Below are 10,476 nucleotides of genomic sequence, written 5' to 3' on the forward strand. Positions count from 1 at the left end.
TCGGGGGCTTTGAGTACTTGTACGTTGCAATCGACAAGTTCACAAAGTGGCCGGAAGTGGAACCAGTGAGGAAGGTCACAGCACAGTCAGCAGTCAAGTTCTTCAGGTCGATTGTTTGCCGCATCGGGATCCCTAACAGGATAATCACCGACAACGGTACACAATTCACGAGCCGCACCTTCATGCAGTACGTCCAAGATCTTGGCGCCAAGGTCTGCTTCGCTTCTGTTGCTCACCCGAGAAGCAACGGTCAAGCGGAGAGGGCAAATGCTGAAGTGCTGCGCGGGCTCAAGACCAGAACTTTCGACAGGCTGCACAAGTGCAGAAGAAACTGGATCGAGGAGCTGCCGGTGGTTCTTTGGTCGATCAGGACGACACCAAATCAAGCCACTGGACAGACACCTTTTGCTCTAGTCTATGGAGCAGAGGCAGTTATCCCCACGGAACTCGTATACGGGTCACCTCGAATGCTCGCTTATGATGAGCTCGAGCAAGAGCGGCTGCGACAAGATGACGCGCTGCTCCTTGAGGAAGACCGTCTTCAGACTGCTGTGCGAGCTGCTCGCTACTAGCAAGCTTTGCGCCGCTACCATAGCCGCAAAGTTAACGCCAAAAGTCTCGAGGAAGGCGACCTTGTTCTTCGGCGCGTTCAGTCCGCCAAGAATTCCAACAAGTTGACGCCGAAGTGGGAAGGCCCTTACCGGGTGAAACAAGTCACTAGGCCTGGCGCTGTCCGCCTTGAGACCGAAGATGGCATTCCGGTGAGCAACTCCTGGAACATTGAGCATCTTCGTAAGTTTTACCCGTAAGGCGCGGTTGTCAGAACCTGTTTCGGCAACCACCTTTTGTACAAGTCTTGTCGCTGTTGCATGTAATCCTTTGTACAAAGCCGGGCGCAGATCCCGTGCATAAGTAAAGCTCATGTGCTCCGCACATTTTGTCAATTTTATGCTTTCTATTTTCTGGCATATATGATCTGACACTTTGTGAAGCACCTACTCCATGGTAAGCAATAACGAGTCGTAAAGCTCCATATCTGTATTGTCTCTTCTTCCTTTTGAAAGCAAGGTTCCCCTCGCCCACAAGTTTGCCGGGGGGGAAAGGAGAAGACGATGGATGGTATGGGCCAGGCATCGTTCAAGAAAGTTTCGCCTTGCCGGGAAGCAAACAACAGAAAAGCTAAGTTGCCAAAGTTTGAGCAATCAAATTTTTTAAATTTTAAGTTATCTCCCTTGAACGACCACACCTTGTATGGGAAACCTGTGCGGAGGAACCAACTCGTAGCTAGTTGCGCCTCTACTTTGTTTCGAGTCCGCTCAACAACTTAAGTGAGCTGCTAGCGCCCTTACTTTGCTTCGAGTCCGCTCAGCAACTTAAGTGAGCCGCTAGCGCCCTTACTTTGTTTCGAGTTCGCTCAGCAACTTAAGTGAGCTGAAACTAGTTGCGACAAGGTTTCTTGCCGGTAGCGGCACCGCCAGCAGGCTGCTGACATTCCGCACTCAGCGCTTGCGGCTCAGGTGCCTGCACCGGCAAGTTCCCTAAAAGCGTAGGGCAAAAACATACAAAGGGAGGAATCAAGTAAAGGGAGTAATGTTACAATCATTGCCCAGAATCAAGTTACATTACAAAGATAGCTTGTCGCAGCTCTAACAGATTGTTTTCATGACATGATGGGCAGCGACAAGAAAGGAAGAAATGGGCGGCCTAATCTATGCGATCGCCTTCGACCCGCTTGATCCCGCTCACCTTGTCCACAATGGGTGCGACAAGGGCCTTGAGCTCCTCCAGATCAGCTTCTGGCGGCAAGGACCTGAGGATGTTGGTGAGGCGGAGGCCCGGATTGCGGAAGGCCACCTTCATCAACACTTTCTCGAGGGCTCCTGTGCAGATCTCGCGCGACTCGTCAGCTAGTTGCTTGGGGATCCTCTCTCGGAGTCGCTGAAGGGCCGTCGCCACGCCCTTGAAGAATAGGACGAGCTTGGCGCTGGGCTGGAGGTTGTCGTCGGAGGGATACCCAAGATCTTCCATCCCCAGCTGCGCCAGCTCCTTGTCGATATCTGTGGCGGCGTTCACCAGACTCTCCGTCCAGTGCGTCACAGTCTCCCTGAAGGTGTTCTGGGCGGTGGCAGCGCTCTCCAGCAGCGCCTTGTCGGCCTTGATTTCCTCCTTCAAGGCCGCCTCCCGCTTCTTGGCGCTGTCCAGAGTCTTGGTCAAAGTGGTTAGCTTCAACTCAAGATCCACGTTGGAGACCTTGGCGGCGCTGAGCTCCTTGCCCTTCTCGGAGAGATCGGCCTCCAGCCGCGCCACCTTCGTCTTCAACTCTTCCTTGGCGGCCTCGGCGGCGGCGGCAGCGTCCTCCGCTTGCTCTAGGGCTCCGCCAAGCTTCTCCTCGCGCGAGGCAAGCTCCTCCTCGTGGGCATCGAGATTGACCTTCCGCTGCGCCAGCTCGCCCTCTTCCGCGGCTAGCTTCACAGCGGCAAGTCGCTGGCACTCTTCGGCTTCAGCCTTCTCGAGGAGAAAAGCCTTCCGCGCTTCAGCAAGCTGCTCCCGCTCCTCCGCCAGGGATCGGCCTCGATTTCCTCCTTCAAGGCCTCCTCCTGCTTCTTGGCGCCGTCCAGCGTCTTGGTCAAAGTGGACAGCTTCAACAAAAGATCTGCATTATAGTTCTTGGCGGCGCTGAGCTCCTTGCCCTTCTCAGAGAAATCCGCCTCCAGCCGCGCCACCTTCGTCTTCAACTCCTCCTTGGCGGCCTCGGCGGCAGCGGCGGCGTCCTCTGCTTGTTTGAGAGCTCCGCCGAGTCTTTCCTCACGCGCGGCAAGCTCCTCCTCGTGGGCATCGAGATTGACCTTCCGCTGCGCCAGCTCGCCCTCCTCCGCGGCTAGCTTCACAGCGGCAAGTCGCTGCCGCTCTTTGACTTCGGCCTTCTCGAGGAGGAAGGCCTTCTGCGCTTCAGCGAGCTGCTCCCGCTCCTCCGCCAGGGATTGGAGGGCTTCCCGGTGGAAACCCCCGAGCTCTTCCGCGCGCTTTTCAATGTCTGCTCCCGCCTTCGCGACGAGCGCCTCGCGGGACTCCAGCTTGGCTTGTCGCGCGCGGTAGAGCGACATCAACCTGCGCAGCAGCCGCTCTTCTTCGGGCTTGTTGCTCCTTCTGCTTGGCGCGTCGACCAGCTTCAGCCCCGCAGAGGCGAGCACTTCTCCGTCGAAGACCTCCCCCTCGACCGGCGCTCTGGAGCTTGATGCCCAGGGAAGATTGATCAAGACGTCGTCGCCGGCCTTCAAGTAAACGCCCGGCTGGGGCTCCTTGGAACTTGGCGCTGCGGCTTCGGCGGATGGGTCGGCAGTCGGCGTAGCGCCTGGCGCTCCTGCGGCCTTCGGGCCGTCAGTACGATCGCCAGATTCCTCGCAAGTTGCTGCGGCGTCAGCCTTGGCGGCCTCTGCACCGGTGGCGTCTCCAGCACCGGCTGCTTCGTCGGCGGCGACCTCTGTCTCCATCTACTCCGCAGTGGATGGATCTGACGGCCGGAAAAGGGGAGAAGAGTCAAACAGAATCCAGCAGAAACCCATAAAGATCAAGAAAAGAAGGATCCAAGAGAAGTTTTGAAGCAAGGGGAGTACCTGCACTAGGCTCTGCGGTCGTGGTCTCCGTCGTCGGGGGGCCGCTGGCGCTGTCCCTCGCCGGAGAACCCTCCCTTGCCGGAGACTTCTCCCTCACCGGGAAGCCTTCCCTTGCCGGAGAATTCTCCCTTGTCGGGGGATTCTCCCTTGGCTCCTGGTGGGGCTGCTCGGCTCCTACACAAGTCAACAAGCAGATATCAGCAAAGACAAGTACCCATGCGCGCCTCGCCGCGGAAAATAATTCACACACTTACGCTGGGGGCTGCCATGGAGGAAAGTCGCCGGCTCCGACAAGGTTGTCTCGGGCGCGCCACCTGTTGTCGCAGTGGGCTCGTCCTCGATGATGATCACCGGGGCCTTAGCTCTCTTTGCCGCTCTCTGGGCCAGAGTCCTAAAGAGGAACAGATTCAGGGAAAAGCAAGTGAGAAACAAGACCAACAGCAAGAGTTGAAGAAATGCAAGTACAACAAGAGAAGCTTACTCTTCTTCTTCTTCCTCGTCGGAGCTTAACGCGGAGAAGTCGAAGCCTGGCGCGCGCCCGGCGCGAGGAGGCGGAGAAGAAGCTTCCCTTGGCCGCTTGGCGGGAGCGGTGGCGGCGGTCTGAGACGACCCCGCTCCGGCTGTCGGCGCGGCGTGAGTAGCAGCAGGGACTGAAGCGATGGTCCGGCTAGACTCCGCTCCAGTTGTTGTCGTAGCATGAGGCGCTCCCGCGGCAACGGTGTTTGCCGTGGTTGAGCGTGTCACGCGGCGTGGCGACTGTTGGCCCGCTTGCCGCTCCGCCACATCACCAACCTTGCGGAGACGCCTTCTTGGTGGGGATGGAGGCTCTGCTTCTGGTGGGCTGTCTGAAGACGAGGTGGAAGAAGAGTCGATTTGCAACGAGCCGCTCGTGTCCTTGGCGGGCTCGCTCGGCTCGGTGTCTTGCCCGGCAAGCCCCTTCTTGCCGGCAGGCTCCCCTTGCTCGGCACGGCTTGCCGCTTCTGCTGCATCGGCTTCCTCCACAGTGAACCCGAACTCGCCCGCGGCTGCGGCTGCCGCTGCCTCCTCCAGCCTAGTGGCGATGAGCGCCATCTCCGCATCCGTGGTGTCGCGGGTGAGGCCGTCCTTCTCGTCGAGGCGGATTGGCACTTCCACCAAGTCGTCGAAGAATTGCTGCACGACCTCGTCTACAGGCTCCTGCCAAGTTGGCACAATCCCGTGCGAGTCGCACTCCGGCATCATTGCACGGATGCGGTCGAGCGCGGAATTGTTGCACAAAGGCACGACACCCCCCGGCAACCTGAACACCTCGGGATGCTGGGGGTCATATTTGAACAGCTCCTGCAGCATCGGGTTGAGCTCCAGGACTGTGAAGTTGTAATTGAGGCCTGGCCGCAGCCTCATGATGTCTGCCGCGTTCTTGAACTCCCAAGTGGGCCTCCCCCGTTCCTGCAGGGGGGCGATGCGGCGGCGAAGGAAGTCTGCGCCAACAGCGCCAACAGTAAGCCCGGCAAGCCTCAGGCGCAGGATCCTGGTGACGGCAATCTTCAGCCTAGCGTCCTCCGGAGCCATGTCACTCCAATCGCTGCCGCGTGCTACTGGGGTTCGGCGTCGGATGGTAAATGGCTGCGGGCTCTCCTCGTCAATCCAGCACCAATCAGCTCTCCACTCCTCCCACTTGCCGCGGAATTCTCCCTCCAGATAGGTCTCTTTCTTGCCGGGTCTTGAGATCCAGGCAATCCCGCCGGATAGAGGCTCTCCTCTCTCTACTCGGGTTATGAAAAAGTGGCGGAAGAGGGCTACGTTGGGAAGGACTCCGACAAAGTTTTCGTAGAGGTGTGCGAAAACTGCCATTGTCATGACGGCGTTGGGGGTGAAGTCAAGGAGATGGAATCCATAGGTGTTCATGATGTCGCAGAAGAAATCAGAGAAGGGCGGGCAGAGCCCGCAATAGAAGAACAATGCGAAGAAGGGGTACCCATTCGGAGCCTTCTTCCAAGCGGCGGCGGGGAGAACCTTTGTGCGCGGATGCGCGCGCGTCTCCGCCGACCAGAACAGATAGTAGTTCTCCCTCAGCTCCTTCGCGCCGAGCTTGGGGGGGAAACGGACCGCTCCTTCCGCAGCGCCGCGAGCCGCTGCGCCTCGGTCGTCTTCACGGTCTTCCCCTTGTCGGCTTTTGGAGCCATGGCGGAAGTAGTGGAGGAGGTCGACGGCGTTGGTGGTGCTAGTGGCGATGGGGGGCGGAGCGCTGCTCTCTCTCTCTCTCAGCTTTGGGGAGGCAAGGGAGCGGCAGAGATTTCTGAGATTGGGAACGGCAATGGGCGAGTGGGCCAACTGCCCCTGTTTCCCCTGCTTATAAAGGGGGAGGGGGCGGACGTTCCGCATTTCTGAATAAAGAAACCCCCACGACCTCTCCCACGACGCCGCATTCAACACGTGCCGTTGGGGGAGGGCGCGGTGGATACGGAGTGAGATACGGCGTAACCTAGGCCGCGCATGCCCGTGCCCTATTTTGGGCCTGGCCCAACAGCGCTCGGCACCGTGTATGGCCCAGGCCCGGGGGCTCCTGTCGGTGTACTATAGTAGGGGTACCCTAGTATCCCGAACTTGTGCACGGGCAGTCGCAGCATCCCGCGGCAAGGCTTGCCGGGTGACCGCCAAGATCCTCCGTGGTCCCTTTGGAGCCATTCAAGAACAAAGTGTCCAAGTCAAGAAGACAAGACCCCGGCAAGAGGAGCTTGCCGGGAAGGCTAACAAAAGCATCCCAAGACCCCGGCAAGAGGAGCTTGCCGGGAAGGCCACTCAAGGCATTTCAAGGAACTTGCCGCGGCGCACCACGCGTTCCGGCAAGACCCGGTGAGCGACAAGCTCCCGGACGCGACAAGACAACGACCGCGGCAAGGCGCTTGCCACGGCAAGCCACCTCTCCGCGCCCGCGCTCCAGCACATCCACCAACGTGTCGCTCTGGGCCCTTCCAGGCGTACGTGGCGGAAGGCTGTGCAGCTAGGGACGTGCGGTGGCAAGCGGCGCTGACAAGATCGCCATCGTGGCGAACGGTGGCGTCCCTGGCGGTCCCTTTTCGCACTGTTTAGGCGACAATGATGGGCATTTAAGACCCTTGTCCCCTGCCGTCAGGGTTAGGTATGATACACTATAGCAGGTAGCTGTGCCTACCATAGCACCTTTCCATTTTTGCCCTTTACCTCCGTTGCCACCTGTCGGTAGCCCCTTGAGCATATAAAAGGAGGCCCGTGTGCAACGTAGAGGGGGGTTAGCCAGTTCGAACACTCACGCTCGGTCTTGCTAGCCGCTGGTGTGTACTATAGCACTCCGCGCTCCCGAGCTAGAAATCAATACAAAACCACAAAGCAAGAGTAGGGTTTTACGCATCCGTGCGGCCCGAACCTGGGTAAATCACTCGCGTGCTTCGCCTCGATTTGCTCTTTGCACGATCTCCGCCCCCGCCGAACCGAAAGGGACCCGGCCCGCCGGTCCCATAGGTGCCCGTGGATCAGTACCCCGGCAATGACTAATAAGGCAGATTCCATCAAATATTCCAAATACTCTGATGATGATTTTTTTATTAATCCAACAGTCCCAACATCAATCACTATGGATCGGTAGCTTTCTAACTTAAGGGTCATTGTGATCCATTTTTGGTTTTGGGCCTTGTGATGCCATGCCTCGATAGGTCTCTAAATATGAAAGTCGCTGCCGTCACAAAGAGGTTATTCACTGGATTTAGTGAAAGATGGTGAGCAAGTGTCATCCCAACTGAATAAATTTTGTGGTCATTTCATGAATCTCCAACCAAAAGACATGTCACACCTCTTCTTAAGCATGCATGATAAAACAAAATTTCATAGAATTTATTCTTTCAAAAGTTAATTGTTTGTCATGTAGTTCCTCTAGTCGTTTGTTTGTTTGTGCGTCATAACAAACAGTCCATCTCTTATATATGTGAAAACTTTCTATTAGTAATAATACTAAAAAAAGGGTCTCTTCTAGTGGTAACTATACTAAAAAATTGTGTTCATGTACCCATTGAAAATATATAGTGCATGTAGTACATATCAGCCTTCGTATAACAATCAAAGTATTGGCACCATGGTCGCAAGGTAATAAGCAATTTATATCCAAGACAATGCGGATGGATACCTTGGATCTCAGCCCATGGAAAACTTACTGCATACTGCAAACCCTGCGCTTCGGGCATAACAAACTGTGTCCACAACAGCTAACGATACGTGTATCACGTAACCACAAATACACGTTCTAAATAGTAGTTTTCCGTCATATGGCGTTCTAAGTTTTAGTTTTAAGTTTCTAAATATGTTCACAAATATTTTTAATGATTTATAGTATATCAGCTACCCCATGCAGATACACGGGATGATAACTGGTGCCATTCTAAGACTAAATAGCACTATAATAGCGGCGATGGATGTAGTGAACTATGCATTTATTTTAGGCTGATGTGATTACTACCTCCTGTAGTTGTATGTTGATGGGGTAAACACGCCACAAGAGATTTTGGTATAGATAATAGAGTTTTGAGCGCATGCCTTTTGTACATATAATTTCAAGTAAATAAAATATAATACACAGTTGTAGGTTCAACCAAAATTAGAAATCTCTCTGCATAATAAGAGTACAGAGCCCTTGATTATAGTATAATAGTACATCTCTCTCCGGGGCACATATGAACCTTAAAATAAACATAAATTTACTTGTCGAAAAGCTAGATACAAAGGTGACACAATGGATATATATATCAAAGAATCAACCTTCTAGCATGCTTGCCATGGTAAACTACATGTAAAAGATGATTTAACTTGACATAGAGTCCATCACATATTTGATATCATTAGCGATATTCTTGGCATCTGTTGCAATACCAGCTAATCCTCTGCTCGCCAACCCAGCACAGTAGAGCCCATTTTCACCTTTCCAATGATTTGGATATTTTTGGATGGACAGTCTGTTGCCATTCAACATGCTCTCGCCATTCTGGATTAAAAACACATAGCCTTGTTAGCAGATTTAATAATGGTTACACCAAGAAAACAAACTCAGACATGTTCAAACACAAGCTATATTACCTTGAGCCACATATTTGTCGTGCTTTTGTATCCAGTTGCAAACACAATTGCATTAAATGACATTCTTTTACTGCGTTGAAATTTAACTATGTTGCCCTTGATCTTACTAATGCTCCCTTGAACCTTTAGGAGATAAAAATACAATGACAACTTGGCATATCAAATCAACATATGTTATATATTTATGTCATGTCAAGGATATACTTACTTTGATGATGCCTTTTTTGATCAATCCAACAGTCCCAACATCAATTACTACAGATCGGCCTGTTTCTGATTTGAGGGTCATTGGACCCATTTTTGGCCTTGTGATGCCATGCTGTGACATGTCTCCAAATATTAAATACGCTGCCATCACAAGGTGTTTATCCACTAGATTCAATGGAAGATGGTGAGCAAGTGTCATCCCCAAACGAATTAATTCCTTTGTCATTACATGAATCTGCAACCACAAAACATGTCACACCTCTTTTGAAGTATGCATGATAAAAATAGAATTTCTTCTTTCGAGAAATAAATTTTTGTCATGTGGTTCCTCTAGTCTTTCAGTTGTTTGTGTGTGACATAAAACAGTCCATCTCTTTTTCTATGTGAAATACTTCGTATTAGTAATAACACTAAAAATTGCATCTCTTCTATTAATAACTATACTACGAATTTGCGTTCATGCACCCAATGAAAATATATAGTGCATGTACGTACCGGGCTTCGTATAACAATCGATGTGTTGGCACCATGGGTCGCAAGGTCATAAGCAATTTCCATCCCGGAGTTGCTAGATCCAATGACCAATACATTCTTGCCAGAGTAGCTCTTGCCTGACTTGTAGCTTGAGGAGTGGATAACATCACCTGGAAAGCTTACCAGTCCAGGGAACATTGGAATATTCTCTGCACTATTCTCACCACTTGCCACAACAAGAAACTTTGCCGTGAACTTGACTGTGTGCACTTTGACATGTCCTTTGCCACAATGGACCAACATTTTTCATCATTGTCATATGTGGATGACTCCACGCTGGTGAGATACTTTGGTTGAATGTTGAAACGCTCAACATAGTCATCCAAGTACTTCACAAACAAGGTTTTTGGTATGTATGTTGGTGCATCTACAGGGTATGACATGTGTGGCAACTCACAGAATTCCTTTGCAAGATGCAGCTTGAGGCGATCATACGTGCGGTTGTGCCAGAGTGATGCGCTACAACTCTCGCGCTCAACGATGGCATAATGAATTGAGAATTGGCTAAGCCATGCTGCCGTTGCGAGGCCTGCTGGCCCAGCACCAACAATGAACACTGTAACACCCTCCATTTCAAAGAGAAAACTTGACAAAGTTGTGGGATAAGTTCGGTGGTAGTCCAGTGTTTGTGTGTTTGCTCGATGAACTTTGGATGACATGCTCGTGTATGGGGGCATATATATACTGGTAACCTTCATGGGCCAATCAGTTTTATGGATTGAGGGGTGAAAAAGGTAAATATTTATTGAGGCCTAATCCTACTGTGTAGGAGTATTTCCATCTAAAAATGGAGCCGTTGTTGGTTGTGAAAGCGTGTACGGATACAAAATAGGTAGGAAACACACCGTTGATCGATTGTTGGTATTGGAAATTTATCGACCATCTTTTTTATGTGTAGATTAAAGAATCTTCATGTTTCTTTCCTTTCGCATCGTCGCCAATGACAATTACTACTCTAATAATATTCAAGTGTTTCTTCCTATTTGTATACGATATAGGATATGATAAGGATAAGTCTGATTTCCAAACACACATTTAT

General features: G+C 52.2%; 1 pseudogene; it reads right to left on the minus strand.

The window, feature by feature from the left end:
- Positions 1-8,424: 8,424 nt before the first annotated feature.
- Positions 8,425-10,009, minus strand: LOC125531636 (putative indole-3-pyruvate monooxygenase YUCCA10; annotated as a pseudogene).
- Positions 10,010-10,476: the final 467 nt, after the last annotated feature.

Source organism: Triticum urartu, chromosome 2A (assembly GCF_056163025.1).
Source record: "Triticum urartu cultivar PI428250 chromosome 2A, HENAU_Tu73, whole genome shotgun sequence".
Lineage (NCBI taxonomy): Eukaryota > Viridiplantae > Streptophyta > Magnoliopsida > Poales > Poaceae > Triticum > Triticum urartu.